Source organism: Lissotriton vulgaris, unplaced genomic scaffold (genome assembly GCF_964263255.1).
Source record: "Lissotriton vulgaris unplaced genomic scaffold, aLisVul1.2 SCAFFOLD_1545, whole genome shotgun sequence".
NCBI classification, from domain to species: domain Eukaryota; kingdom Metazoa; phylum Chordata; class Amphibia; order Caudata; family Salamandridae; genus Lissotriton; species Lissotriton vulgaris.
Window position 1 is genome coordinate 410,023 of NW_028247213.1, and position 14,236 is coordinate 424,258.

At 39.6% G+C, this 14,236-nt stretch overlaps 11 non-coding genes across 11 annotated transcripts; all 11 read left to right on the forward strand.

The window, feature by feature from the left end:
• The first annotated feature begins 425 nt into the window (after positions 1-425).
• Positions 426-497, forward strand: TRNAP-UGG (transfer RNA proline (anticodon UGG)). The gene has a single exon. It is a non-coding gene; the product is annotated as a tRNA-Pro (tRNA).
• Positions 498-797: 300 nt separating this feature from the next.
• Positions 798-870, forward strand: TRNAV-CAC (transfer RNA valine (anticodon CAC)). The gene has a single exon. It is a non-coding gene; the product is annotated as a tRNA-Val (tRNA).
• A 2,103-nt stretch (positions 871-2,973) lies between these two features.
• On the forward strand, positions 2,974-3,045 carry TRNAP-UGG (transfer RNA proline (anticodon UGG)). Its single transcript has one exon. It is a non-coding gene; the product is annotated as a tRNA-Pro (tRNA).
• A 300-nt stretch (positions 3,046-3,345) lies between these two features.
• TRNAV-CAC (transfer RNA valine (anticodon CAC)) lies at positions 3,346-3,418 on the forward strand. Its single transcript has one exon. It is a non-coding gene; the product is annotated as a tRNA-Val (tRNA).
• Positions 3,419-5,581: 2,163 nt separating this feature from the next.
• Positions 5,582-5,653, forward strand: TRNAP-UGG (transfer RNA proline (anticodon UGG)). Its single transcript has one exon. It is a non-coding gene; the product is annotated as a tRNA-Pro (tRNA).
• A 300-nt stretch (positions 5,654-5,953) lies between these two features.
• TRNAV-CAC (transfer RNA valine (anticodon CAC)) lies at positions 5,954-6,026 on the forward strand. The gene has a single exon. It is a non-coding gene; the product is annotated as a tRNA-Val (tRNA).
• A 2,156-nt stretch (positions 6,027-8,182) lies between these two features.
• Positions 8,183-8,254, forward strand: TRNAP-UGG (transfer RNA proline (anticodon UGG)). The gene has a single exon. It is a non-coding gene; the product is annotated as a tRNA-Pro (tRNA).
• A 300-nt stretch (positions 8,255-8,554) lies between these two features.
• On the forward strand, positions 8,555-8,627 carry TRNAV-CAC (transfer RNA valine (anticodon CAC)). Its single transcript has one exon. It is a non-coding gene; the product is annotated as a tRNA-Val (tRNA).
• Positions 8,628-10,782: 2,155 nt separating this feature from the next.
• Positions 10,783-10,854, forward strand: TRNAP-UGG (transfer RNA proline (anticodon UGG)). The gene has a single exon. It is a non-coding gene; the product is annotated as a tRNA-Pro (tRNA).
• Positions 10,855-11,154: 300 nt separating this feature from the next.
• On the forward strand, positions 11,155-11,227 carry TRNAV-CAC (transfer RNA valine (anticodon CAC)). The gene has a single exon. It is a non-coding gene; the product is annotated as a tRNA-Val (tRNA).
• Positions 11,228-13,752: 2,525 nt separating this feature from the next.
• TRNAV-CAC (transfer RNA valine (anticodon CAC)) lies at positions 13,753-13,825 on the forward strand. The gene has a single exon. It is a non-coding gene; the product is annotated as a tRNA-Val (tRNA).
• Positions 13,826-14,236: the final 411 nt, after the last annotated feature.

Here is a 14,236-nt window from a genome sequence, read left to right on the forward strand (position 1 = left end):
GGAATGCTTTAGTCCTGCATTAGGCAGTTTTTATTGCTACTTGCATTCAAGGGAAAGATAATTAGCCAGAATCTGTGACCCAGTTATTCAGCTTGGCATTCCGATTTGCACAAAGGGAATAAGCATTTGAGAAAAAATGCAACATGTGTTTCTTATGTTGTTATGAACAGCTTTTTATTCTTTCTCTTTAGGGTCTAGCCACTGCAGAAATAGATAAATAAGTGCTGACTTCCTGTAAGACGTGTCCAATGCTGGGACAAAATAAAAGGGGACACTTATAAATGATAGTGATATCATTTGAGAAAGGGTAAGTTGACACTGAATTTCATGTGTATTCACAGACCAAGCATGAAAAAGTCCCCAGCATGATCTTCATTGCGTGCTTAGAGCTGGTATTAGCTTTTCAGAGGTGCAGGCCTTTCGAAGGCTCGTTGGTCTAGGGGTATGATTCTCGCTTTGGGTGCGAGAGGTCCCGGGTTCAAATCCCGGACGAGCCCTTTCATTGGTGCTTTTTTAAAGTAGTATTGAAGTATGCATTTCAAAGCCAATATCAATTTTCTCTTTGCAGTAGTGGATGAATATTTGCTAGAGTCTCATGCTTTTAACCTTGCCCTGCCTGAGCAAATAGGAAACATTTCTCTTTAAGCATTTTGCAAAAATGCTGAACTTGCATGGCATATACAAGCGTTCAGCTAGGGCTGTCTGGGAAGGTTGCATGAAAGAAATCTAAAACCAGAGGCCCTTGGAATAGCCTGTTTTGAGAAGTTTCATCACAGAAGAATCAACTGTAGACATCTGTTTCTGTAGTGTAGTGGTTATCACGTTCGCCTCACACGCGAAAGGTCCCCGGTTCGAAACCGGGCAGAAACAGTTGTTATATTGTCTTGGCTGCAATGTTGAGAGGTGCCATTTTGCCATGAAATTGTCCAGGCCCTGAAGATGGTTTCATGCAGACTCATTCCAAGAAAGTGAATTCTCTTAAAAACACTAAAGTAATTGGCATGTGGATGTATCTGTTGATTCACAGACCTCGCTTTCATAAGAGCCCTGCATTCTGTTCATTGCTCACCTAGAACATGCATTAACTTTGGGAATTGTTGGCACCAACAGGCATCTTAGTTTAGTGGAGTGTTTCTGGTGTTTAAGTGCAGAAGCCCTGGGCTCAATTCCTCGGTGACCCTTCTCAAGGTGATGATACAAATGCATCGTCACCTTTACGTTTAATGTCAGAATTGTTTATTTCTATTTGGTGGTGTATGAATGCTTGCAATAGTATGTTGATTTTTTCTAGCCTTGAATGAATAAAAGCAAATCACTCCTCTTTATGTATTTTTCTAATACATTGATATTTGCATCTCCTTTCCTAGCCTGCATTTTTCACTATCTTACAGGCTGTATATAATAAGTATCAATTCAGGGGCCCTTCTATTACTCAATTCACAACTATTCTATCCTGGCATTGATAAGCAATCTACATCTGCTTCTGTTGTGTATTGGTTATCATGTTTACCTGACGTGTGAAAACCCCATGTTTGACAGTGCGCGTTAATAAAGAGACCAATGATTTGTATTAAAAGTTGGCATGTGTTTTTGTTACCTTGCACCGGCCAAAAAGTGCCGGAAATGACTTCATTTGCAGTCACTTGAAAAGTAGGGATTCTCAAATAAATGGTAAGAGGTTGGAACAAATCTAAAGGAATGCATGGCATATCTATATGTATGTGTACGCAGGTATCCATATATAAGATAGATAGATAGATAGATAGATAGATAGATAGATAGATAGATAGATAGATAGATAGATAGATAGATAGATAGATAGATAGATAGATAGATAGATAGATAGATAGATAGATAGATAGATAGATATTGGGAGAGAGAGAGCGTTAATATAAACTGAGACTTTATTTTCCATCAAGCTGTCTTTCCTTTCCTTCAGGAGCAGAATGTTCTGATCATCAGCGCTCCAGAATCTAGTGCTTGGTTGGCAAGCATCACACATTGTGATGTGTTAGCTAAGAGTTCCATGTCGTTCAGACTCATATATTCCTCTGTAGTTGTACCTTGGTGATTCAACAAAATGTGGCATCATAAGCAGCATTCTACTGCCATAGACTGGGCAGAAAAAACATTTAGAATTTCACTGAAAAAGAAAAAAAGCATACTTAGGCAGAGCTTTCTGGACAGTAAGGACATTAGAGTAAGTGATGAATAAGCACTGCTTTTGTTAATTTACATAGGCAGAACAGAGACTGCTGGGAAAAGCCTGAAATTTAAGGCACAGAAAATGCCTGCTTCTGGATAGAACACTGAGAAGGGTTGAAAGTTTTTTCTCTGACCCTGGCCACTTATACAAGCAATCCTATGATAGTCAGAAGGACCCACCCTAAAAAGGAAGGGACAGCCATTTGGACCCTTTCCACCTTTTCTATATCTCGCCTGATCGAGCCTGATTGAGCGGATTAGCACATGTACTTCTCATTTTTGGAAGGTATTGCTTAGCTTGCTACCAGCAGCTCAGTTATGTTATGATGTTAGAGGCTTGCAAGGAATGCTTTAGTCCTGCATTAGGCAGTTTTTATTGCTACTTGCATTCAAGGGAAAGATAATTAGCCAGAATCTGTGGCCCAGTTATTCAGCTTGGCATTCCGATTTGCACAAAGGGAATAAGCATTTGAGAAAAAATGCAACATGTGTTTCTTATGTTGTTATGAACAGCTTTTTATTCTTTCTCTTTAGGGTCTAGCCACTGCAGAAATAGATAAATAAGTGCTGACTTCCTGTAAGACGTGTCCAATGCTGGGACAAAATAAAAGGGGACACTTATAAATGATAGTGATATCATTTGAGAAAGGGTAAGTTGACACTGAATTTCATGTGTATTCACAGACCAAGCATGAAAAAGTCCCCAGCATGATCTTCATTGCGTGCTTAGAGCTGGTATTAGCTTTTCAGAGGTGCGGGTCTTTCGAAGGCTCGTTGGTCTAGGGGTATGATTCTCGCTTTGGGTGCGAGAGGTCCCGGGTTCAAATCCCGGACGAGCCCTTTCATTGGTGCTTTTTTAAAGTAGTATTGAAGTATGCATTTCAAAGCCAATATCAATTTTCTCTTTGCAGTAGTGGATGAATATTTGCTAGAGTCTCATGCTTTTAACCTTGCCCTGCCTGAGCAAATAGGAAACATTTCTCTTTAAGCATTTTGCAAAAATGCTGAACTTGCATGGCATATACAAGCGTTCAGCTAGGGCTGTCTGGGAAGGTTGCATGAAAGAAATCTAAAACCAGAGGCCCTTGGAATAGCCTGTTTTGAGAAGTTTCATCACAGAAGAATCAACTGTAGACATCTGTTTCTGTAGTGTAGTGGTTATCACGTTTGCCTCACACGCGAAAGGTCCCCGGTTCGAAACCGGGCAGAAACAGTTGTTATATTGTCTTGGCTGCAATGTTGAGAGGTGCCGTTTTGCCATGAAATTGTCCAGGCCCTGAAGATGGTTTCATGCAGACTCGTTCCAAGAAAGTGAATTCTCTTAAAAACACTAAAGTAATTGGCATGTGGATGTATCTGTTGATTCACAGACCTCGCTTTGAAAAGAGCCCTGCATTCTGTTCATTGCTCACCTAGAACATGCATTAACTTTGGGAATTGTTGGCACCAACAGGCATCTTAGTTTAGTGGAGTGTTTCTGGTGTTTAAGTGCAGAAGCCCTGGGCTCAATTCCTCGGTGACCCTTCTCAAGGTGATGATACAAATGCATCGTCACCTTTATGTTTAATGTCAGAATTGTTTATTTCTATTTGGTGGTGTATGAATGCTTGCAATAGTATGTTGATTTTTTCTAGCCTTGAATGAATAAAAGCAAATCACTCCTCTTTATGTATTTTTCTAATACATTGATATTTGCATCTCCTTTCCTAGCCTGCATTTTTCACTATCTTACAGGCTGTATATAATAAGTATCAATTCAGGGGCCCTTCTTCTACTCAATTCACAACTGTTCTAACCCGGCATTGATAAGCAATCTACATCTGCTTCTGTTGTATATTGGTTATCATGTTTACCTGACGTGTGAAAGCCCCATGTTTGACAGTGCGCGTTAATAAAGAGACCAATGATTTTTATTAAAAGTTGTCATGTGTTTTTGTTACCTTGCACCGGCCAAAAAGTGCCGGAAATGACTTCATTTGCAGTCACTTGAAAAGTAGGGATTCTCAAATAAATGGTAAGAGGTTGGAACAAATCTAAAGGAATGCCTGGCATATCTATATGTATGTGTACGCAGGTATCCATATATAAAGATAGATAGATAGATAGATAGATAGATAGATAGATAGATAGATAGATAGATAGATAGATAGATAGATAGATAGATAGATAGATAGATAGATAGATAGATAGATAGATAGATAGATAGATAGATAGATAGATAGATAGATAGATAGATAGATAGATAGATAGATAGATAGATATTGGGAGAGAGAGAGCGTTAATATAAACTGAGACTTTATTTTCCATCAAGCTGTCTTTCCTTTCCTTCAGGAGCAGAATGTTCTGATCATCAGCGCTCCAGAATCTAGTGCTTGGTTGGCAAGCATCACACATTGTGATGTGTTAGCTAAGAGTTCCATGTCGTTCAGACTCATATATTCCTCTGTAGTTGTACCTTGGTGATTCAACAAAATGTGGCATCATAAGCAGCATTCTACTGCCATAGACTGGGCAGAAAAAACATTTAGAATTTCACTGAAAAAGAAAAAAAGCATACTTAGGCAGAGCTTTCTGGACAGTAAGGACATTAGAGTAAGTGATGAATAAGCACTGCTTTTGTTAATTTACATAGGCAGAACAGAGACTGCTGGGAAAAGCCTGAAATTAAAGGCACAGAAAATGCCTGCTTCTGGATAGAACACTGAGAAGGGTTGAAAGTTTTTTCTCTGACCCTGGCCACTTATACAAGCAATCCTATGATAGTCAGAAGGACCCACCCTAAAAAGGAAGGGACAGCCATTTGGACCCTTTCCACCTTTTCTATATCTCGCCTGATCGAGCCTGATCGAGCGCTGATTGAGCGGATTAGCACATGTACTTCTCATTTTGGGAAGGTATTGCTTAGCTTGCTACCAGCAGCTCAGTTATGTTATGATGTTAGAGGCTTGCAAGGAATGCTTTAGTCCTGCATTAGGCAGTTTTTATTGCTACTTGCATTCAAGGGAAAGATAATTAGCCAGAATCTGTGACCCAGTTATTCAGCTTGGCATTCCGATTTGCACAAAGGGAATAAGCATTTGAGAAAAAATGCAACATGTGTTTCTTATGTTGTTATGAACAGCTTTTTATTCTTTCTCTTTAGGGTCTAGCCACTGCAGAAATAGATAAATAAGTGCTGACTTCCTGTAAGACGTGTCCAATGCTGGGACAAAATAAAAGGGGACACTTATAAATGATAGTGATATCATTTGAGAAAGGGTAAGTTGACACTGAATTTCATGTGTATTCACAGACCAAGCATGAAAAAGTCCCCAGCATGATCTTCATTGCGTGCTTAGAGCTGGTATTAGCTTTTCAGAGGTGCAGGCCTTTCGAAGGCTCGTTGGTCTAGGGGTATGATTCTCGCTTTGGGTGCGAGAGGTCCCGGGTTCAAATCCCGGACGAGCCCTTTCATTGGTGCTTTTTTAAAGTAGTATTGAAGTATGCATTTCAAAGCCAATATCAATTTTCTCTTTGCAGTAGTGGATGAATATTTGCTAGAGTCTCATGCTTTTAACCTTGCCCTGCCTGAGCAAATAGGAAACATTTCTCTTTAAGCATTTTGCAAAAATGCTGAACTTGCATGGCATATACAAGCGTTCAGCTAGGGCTGTCTGGGAAGGTTGCATGAAAGAAATCTAAAACCAGAGGCCCTTGGAATAGCCTGTTTTGAGAAGTTTCATCACAGAAGAATCAACTGTAGACATCTGTTTCTGTAGTGTAGTGGTTATCACGTTCGCCTCACACGCGAAAGGTCCCCGGTTCGAAACCGGGCAGAAACAGTTGTTATATTGTCTTGGCTGCAATGTTGAGAGGTGCCATTTTGCCATGAAATTGTCCAGGCCCTGAAGATGGTTTCATGCAGACTCATTCCAAGAAAGTGAATTCTCTTAAAAACACTAAAGTAATTGGCATGTGGATGTATCTGTTGATTCACAGACCTCGCTTTCATAAGAGCCCTGCATTCTGTTCATTGCTCACCTAGAACATGCATTAACTTTGGGAATTGTTGGCACCAACAGGCATCTTAGTTTAGTGGAGTGTTTCTGGTGTTTAAGTGCAGAAGCCCTGGGCTCAATTCCTCGGTGACCCTTCTCAAGGTGATGATACAAATGCATCGTCACCTTTACGTTTAATGTCAGAATTGTTTATTTCTATTTGGTGGTGTATGAATGCTTGCAATAGTATGTTGATTTTTTCTAGCCTTGAATGAATAAAAGCAAATCACTCCTCTTTATGTATTTTTCTAATACATTGATATTTGCATCTCCTTTCCTAGCCTGCATTTTTCACTATCTTACAGGCTGTATATAATAAGTATCAATTCAGGGGCCCTTCTATTACTCAATTCACAACTATTCTATCCTGGCATTGATAAGCAATCTACATCTGCTTCTGTTGTGTATTGGTTATCATGTTTACCTGACGTGTGAAAACCCCATGTTTGACAGTGCGCGTTAATAAAGAGACCAATGATTTGTATTAAAAGTTGGCATGTGTTTTTGTTACCTTGCACCGGCCAAAAAGTGCCGGAAATGACTTCATTTGCAGTCACTTGAAAAGTAGGGATTCTCAAATAAATGGTAAGAGGTTGGAACAAATCTAAAGGAATGCATGGCATATCTATATGTATGTGTACGCAGGTATCCATATATAAAGATAGATAGATAGATAGATAGATAGATAGATAGATAGATAGATAGATAGATAGATAGATAGATAGATAGATAGATAGATAGATAGATAGATAGATAGATAGATAGATAGATAGATAGATAGATAGATAGATAGATAGATAGATAGATAGATAGATAGATAGATAGATAGATAGATAGATAGATAGATAGATATTGGGAGAGAGAGAGCGTTAATATAAACTGAGACTTTATTTTCCATCAAGCTGTCTTTCCTTTCCTTCAGGAGCAGAATGTTCTGATCATCAGCGCTCCAGAATCTAGTGCTTGGTTGGCAAGCATCACACATTGTGATGTGTTAGCTAAGAGTTCCATGTCGTTCAGACTCATATATTCCTCTGTAGTTGTACCTTGGTGATTCAACAAAATGTGGCATCATAAGCAGCATTCTACTGCCATAGACTGGGCAGAAAAAACATTTAGAATTTCACTGAAAAAGAAAAAAAGCATACTTAGGCAGAGCTTTCTGGACAGTAAGGACATTAGAGTAAGTGATGAATAAGCACTGCTTTTGTTAATTTACATAGGCAGAACAGAGACTGCTGGGAAAAGCCTGAAATTAAAGGCACAGAAAATGCCTGCTTCTGGATAGAACACTGAGAAGGGTTGAAAGTTTTTTCTCTGACCCTGGCCACTTATACAAGCAATCCTATGATAGTCAGAAGGACCCACCCTAAAAAGGAAGGGACAGCCATTTGGACCCTTTCCACCTTTTCTATATCTCGCCTGATCGAGCCTGATTGAGCGGATTAGCACATGTACTTCTCATTTTTGGAAGGTATTGCTTAGCTTGCTACCAGCAGCTCAGTTATGTTATGATGTTAGAGGCTTGCAAGGAATGCTTTAGTCCTGCATTAGGCAGTTTTTATTGCTACTTGCATTCAAGGGAAAGATAATTAGCCAGAATCTGTGGCCCAGTTATTCAGCTTGGCATTCCGATTTGCACAAAGGGAATAAGCATTTGAGAAAAAATGCAACATGTGTTTCTTATGTTGTTATGAACAGCTTTTTATTCTTTCTCTTTAGGGTCTAGCCAATAAGTGCTGACTTCCTGTAAGACGTGTCCAATGCTGGGACAAAATAAAAGGGGACACTTATAAATGATAGTGATATCATTTGAGAAAGGGTAAGTTGACACTGAATTTCATGTGTATTCACAGACCAAGCATGAAAAAGTCCCCAGCATGATCTTCATTGCGTGCTTAGAGCTGGTATTAGCTTTTCAGAGGTGCGGGTCTTTCGAAGGCTCGTTGGTCTAGGGGTATGATTCTCGCTTTGGGTGCGAGAGGTCCCGGGTTCAAATCCCGGACGAGCCCTTTCATTGGTGCTTTTTTAAAGTAGTATTGAAGTATGCATTTCAAAGCCAATATCAATTTTCTCTTTGCAGTAGTGGATGAATATTTGCTAGAGTCTCATGCTTTTAACCTTGCCCTGCCTGAGCAAATAGGAAACATTTCTCTTTAAGCATTTTGCAAAAATGCTGAACTTGCATGGCATATACAAGCGTTCAGCTAGGGCTGTCTGGGAAGGTTGCATGAAAGAAATCTAAAACCAGAGGCCCTTGGAATAGCCTGTTTTGAGAAGTTTCATCACAGAAGAATCAACTGTAGACATCTGTTTCTGTAGTGTAGTGGTTATCACGTTTGCCTCACACGCGAAAGGTCCCCGGTTCGAAACCGGGCAGAAACAGTTGTTATATTGTCTTGGCTGCAATGTTGAGAGGTGCCGTTTTGCCATGAAATTGTCCAGGCCCTGAAGATGGTTTCATGCAGACTCGTTCCAAGAAAGTGAATTCTCTTAAAAACACTAAAGTAATTGGCATGTGGATGTATCTGTTGATTCACAGACCTCGCTTTGAAAAGAGCCCTGCATTCTGTTCATTGCTCACCTAGAACATGCATTAACTTTGGGAATTGTTGGCACCAACAGGCATCTTAGTTTAGTGGAGTGTTTCTGGTGTTTAAGTGCAGAAGCCCTGGGCTCAATTCCTCGGTGACCCTTCTCAAGGTGATGATACAAATGCATCGTCACCTTTATGTTTAATGTCAGAATTGTTTATTTCTATTTGGTGGTGTATGAATGCTTGCAATAGTATGTTGATTTTTTCTAGCCTTGAATGAATAAAAGCAAATCACTCCTCTTTATGTATTTTTCTAATACATTGATATTTGCATCTCCTTTCCTAGCCTGCATTTTTCACTATCTTACAGGCTGTATATAATAAGTATCAATTCAGGGGCCCTTCTTCTACTCAATTCACAACTGTTCTATCCCGGCATTGATAAGCAATCTACATCTGCTTCTGTTGTATATTGGTTATCATGTTTACCTGACGTGTGAAAGCCCCATGTTTGACAGTGCGCGTTAATAAAGAGACCAATGATTTTTATTAAAAGTTGTCATGTGTTTTTGTTACCTTGCACCGGCCAAAAAGTGCCGGAAATGACTTCATTTGCAGTCACTTGAAAAGTAGGGATTCTCAAATAAATGGTAAGAGGTTGGAACAAATCTAAAGGAATGCCTGGCATATCTATATGTATGTGTACGCAGGTATCCATATATAAAGATAGATAGATAGATAGATAGATAGATAGATAGATAGATAGATAGATAGATAGATAGATAGATAGATAGATAGATAGATAGATAGATAGATAGATAGATAGATAGATAGATAGATAGATAGATAGATAGATAGATAGATAGATAGATAGATAGATAGATAGATATTGGGAGAGAGAGAGCGTTAATATAAACTGAGACTTTATTTTCCATCAAGCTGTCTTTCCTTTCCTTCAGGAGCAGAATGTTCTGATCATCAGCGCTCCAGAATCTAGTGCTTGGTTGGCAAGCATCACACATTGTGATGTGTTAGCTAAGAGTTCCATGTCGTTCAGACTCATATATTCCTCTGTAGTTGTACCTTGGTGATTCAACAAAATGTGGCATCATAAGCAGCATTCTACTGCCATAGACTGGGCAGAAAAAACATTTAGAATTTCACTGAAAAAGAAAAAAAGCATACTTAGGCAGAGCTTTCTGGACAGTAAGGACATTAGAGTAAGTGATGAATAAGCACTGCTTTTGTTAATTTACATAGGCAGAACAGAGACTGCTGGGAAAAGCCTGAAATTAAAGGCACAGAAAATGCCTGCTTCTGGATAGAACACTGAGAAGGGTTGAAAGTTTTTTCTCTGACCCTGGCCACTTATACAAGCAATCCTATGATAGTCAGAAGGACCCACCCTAAAAAGGAAGGGACAGCCATTTGGACCCTTTCCACCTTTTCTATATCTCGCCTGATCGAGCCTGATCGAGCGCTGATTGAGCGGATTAGCACATGTACTTCTCATTTTGGGAAGGTATTGCTTAGCTTGCTACCAGCAGCTCAGTTATGTTATGATGTTAGAGGCTTGCAAGGAATGCTTTAGTCCTGCATTAGGCAGTTTTTATTGCTACTTGCATTCAAGGGAAAGATAATTAGCCAGAATCTGTGACCCAGTTATTCAGCTTGGCATTCCGATTTGCACAAAGGGAATAAGCATTTGAGAAAAAATGCAACATGTGTTTCTTATGTTGTTATGAACAGCTTTTTATTCTTTCTCTTTAGGGTCTAGCCACTGCAGAAATAGATAAATAAGTGCTGACTTCCTGTAAGACGTGTCCAATGCTGGGACAAAATAAAAGGGGACACTTATAAATGATAGTGATATCATTTGAGAAAGGGTAAGTTGACACTGAATTTCATGTGTATTCACAGACCAAGCATGAAAAAGTCCCCAGCATGATCTTCATTGCGTGCTTAGAGCTGGTATTAGCTTTTCAGAGGTGCAGGCCTTTCGAAGGCTCGTTGGTCTAGGGGTATGATTCTCGCTTTGGGTGCGAGAGGTCCCGGGTTCAAATCCCGGACGAGCCCTTTCATTGGTGCTTTTTTAAAGTAGTATTGAAGTATGCATTTCAAAGCCAATATCAATTTTCTCTTTGCAGTAGTGGATGAATATTTGCTAGAGTCTCATGCTTTTAACCTTGCCCTGCCTGAGCAATTAGGAAACATTTCTCTTTAAGCATTTTGCAAAAATGCTGAACTTGCATGGCATATACAAGCGTTCAGCTAGGGCTGTCTGGGAAGGTTGCATGAAAGAAATCTAAAACCAGAGGCCCTTGGAATAGCCTGTTTTGAGAAGTTTCATCACAGAAGAATCAACTGTAGACATCTGTTTCTGTAGTGTAGTGGTTATCACGTTCGCCTCACACGCGAAAGGTCCCCGGTTCGAAACCGGGCAGAAACAGTTGTTATATTGTCTTGGCTGCAATGTTGAGAGGTGCCATTTTGCCATGAAATTGTCCAGGCCCTGAAGATGGTTTCATGCAGACTCATTCCAAGAAAGTGAATTCTCTTAAAAACACTAAAGTAATTGGCATGTGGATGTATCTGTTGATTCACAGACCTCGCTTTCATAAGAGCCCTGCATTCTGTTCATTGCTCACCTAGAACATGCATTAACTTTGGGAATTGTTGGCACCAACAGGCATCTTAGTTTAGTGGAGTGTTTCTGGTGTTTAAGTGCAGAAGCCCTGGGCTCAATTCCTCGGTGACCCTTCTCAAGGTGATGATACAAATGCATCGTCACCTTTACGTTTAATGTCAGAATTGTTTATTTCTATTTGGTGGTGTATGAATGCTTGCAATAGTATGTTGATTTTTTCTAGCCTTGAATGAATAAAAGCAAATCACTCCTCTTTATGTATTTTTCTAATACATTGATATTTGCATCTCCTTTCCTAGCCTGCATTTTTCACTATCTTACAGGCTGTATATAATAAGTATCAATTCAGGGGCCCTTCTATTACTCAATTCACAACTATTCTATCCTGGCATTGATAAGCAATCTACATCTGCTTCTGTTGTGTATTGGTTATCATGTTTACCTGACGTGTGAAAACCCCATGTTTGACAGTGCGCGTTAATAAAGAGACCAATGATTTGTATTAAAAGTTGGCATGTGTTTTTGTTACCTTGCACCGGCCAAAAAGTGCCGGAAATGACTTCATTTGCAGTCACTTGAAAAGTAGGGATTCTCAAATAAATGGTAAGAGGTTGGAACAAATCTAAAGGAATGCATGGCATATCTATATGTATGTGTACGCAGGTATCCATATATAATAGATAGATAGATAGATAGATAGATAGATAGATAGATAGATAGATAGATAGATAGATAGATAGATAGATAGATAGATAGATAGATAGATAGATAGATAGATAGATAGATAGATAGATAGATAGATAGATAGATAGATAGATAGATAGATAGATAGATAGATAGATAGATAGATATTGGGAGAGAGAGAGCGTTAATATAAACTGAGACTTTATTTTCCATCAAGCTGTCTTTCCTTTCCTTCAGGAGCAGAATGTTCTGATCATCAGCGCTCCAGAATCTAGTGCTTGGTTGGCAAGCATCACACATTGTGATGTGTTAGCTAAGAGTTCCATGTCGTTCAGACTCATATATTCCTCTGTAGTTGTACCTTGGTGATTCAACAAAATGTGGCATCATAAGCAGCATTCTACTGCCATAGACTGGGCAGAAAAAACATTTAGAATTTCACTGAAAAAGAAAAAAAGCATACTTAGGCAGAGCTTTCTGGACAGTAAGGACATTAGAGTAAGTGATGAATAAGCACTGCTTTTGTTAATTTACATAGGCAGAACAGAGACTGCTGGGAAAAGCCTGAAATTAAAGGCACAGAAAATGCCTGCTTCTGGATAGAACACTGAGAAGGGTTGAAAGTTTTTTCTCTGACCCTGGCCACTTATACAAGCAATCCTATGATAGTCAGAAGGACCCACCCTAAAAAGGAAGGGACAGCCATTTGGACCCTTTCCACCTTTTCTATATCTCGCCTGATCGAGCCTGATTGAGCGGATTAGCACATGTACTTCTCATTTTGGGAAGGTATTGCTTAGCTTGCTACCAGCAGCTCAGTTATGTTATGATGTTAGAGGCTTGCAAGGAATGCTTTAGTCCTGCATTAGGCAGTTTTTATTGCTACTTGCATTCAAGGGAAAGATAATTAGCCAGAATCTGTGACCCAGTTATTCAGCTTGGCATTCCGATTTGCACAAAGGGAATAAGCATTTGAGAAAAAATGCAACATGTGTTTCTTATGTTGTTATGAACAGCTTTTTATTCTTTCTCTTTAGGGTCTAGCCACTGCAGAAATAGATAAATAAGTGCTGACTTCCTGTAAGACGTGTCCAATGCTGGGACAAAATAAAAGGGGACACTTATAAATGATAGTGATATCATTTGAGAAAGGGTAAGTTGACACTGAATTTCATGTGTATTCACAGACCAAGCATGAAAAAGTCCCCAGCATGATCTTCATTGCGTGCTTAGAGCTGGTATTAGCTTTTCAGAGGTGCGGGTCTTTCGAAGGCTCGTTGGTCTAGGGGTATGATTCTCGCTTTGGGTGCGAGAGGTCCCGGGTTCAAATCCCAGACGAGCCCTTTCATTGGTGCTTTTTTAAAGTAGTATTGAAGTATGCATTTCAAAGCCAATATCAATTTTCTCTTTGCAGTAGTGGATGAATATTTGCTAGAGTCTCATGCTTTTAACCTTGCCCTGCCTGAGCAAATAGGAAACATTTCTCTTTAAGCATTTTGCAAAAATGCTGAACTTGCATGGCATATACAAGCGTTCAGCTAGGGCTGTCTGGGAAGGTTGCATGAAAGAAATCTAAAACCAGAGGCCCTTGGAATAGCCTGTTTTGAGAAGTTTCATCACAGAAGAATCAACTGTAGACATCTGTTTCTGTAGTGTAGTGGTTATCACGTTTGCCTCACACGCGAAAGGTCCCCGGTTCGAAACCGGGCAGAAACAGTTGTTATATTGTCTTGGCTGCAATGTTGAGAGGTGCCGTTTTGCCATGAAATTGTCCAGGCCCTGAAGATGGTTTCATGCAGACTCATTCCAAGAAAGTGAATTCTCTTAAAAACACTAAAGTAATTGGCATGTGGATGTATCTGTTGATTCACAGACCTCGCTTTCATAAGAGCCCTGCATTCTGTTCATTGCTCACCTAGAACATGCATTAACTTTGGGAATTGTTGGCACCAACAGGCATCTTAGTTTAGTGGAGTGTTTCTGGTGTTTAAGTGCAGAAGCCCTGGGCTCAATTCCTCGGTGACCCTTCTCAAGGTGATGATACAAATGCATCGTCACCTTTACGTTTAATGTCAGAATTGTTTATTTCTATTTGGTGGTGTATGAATGCTTGCAATAGTATGTTGA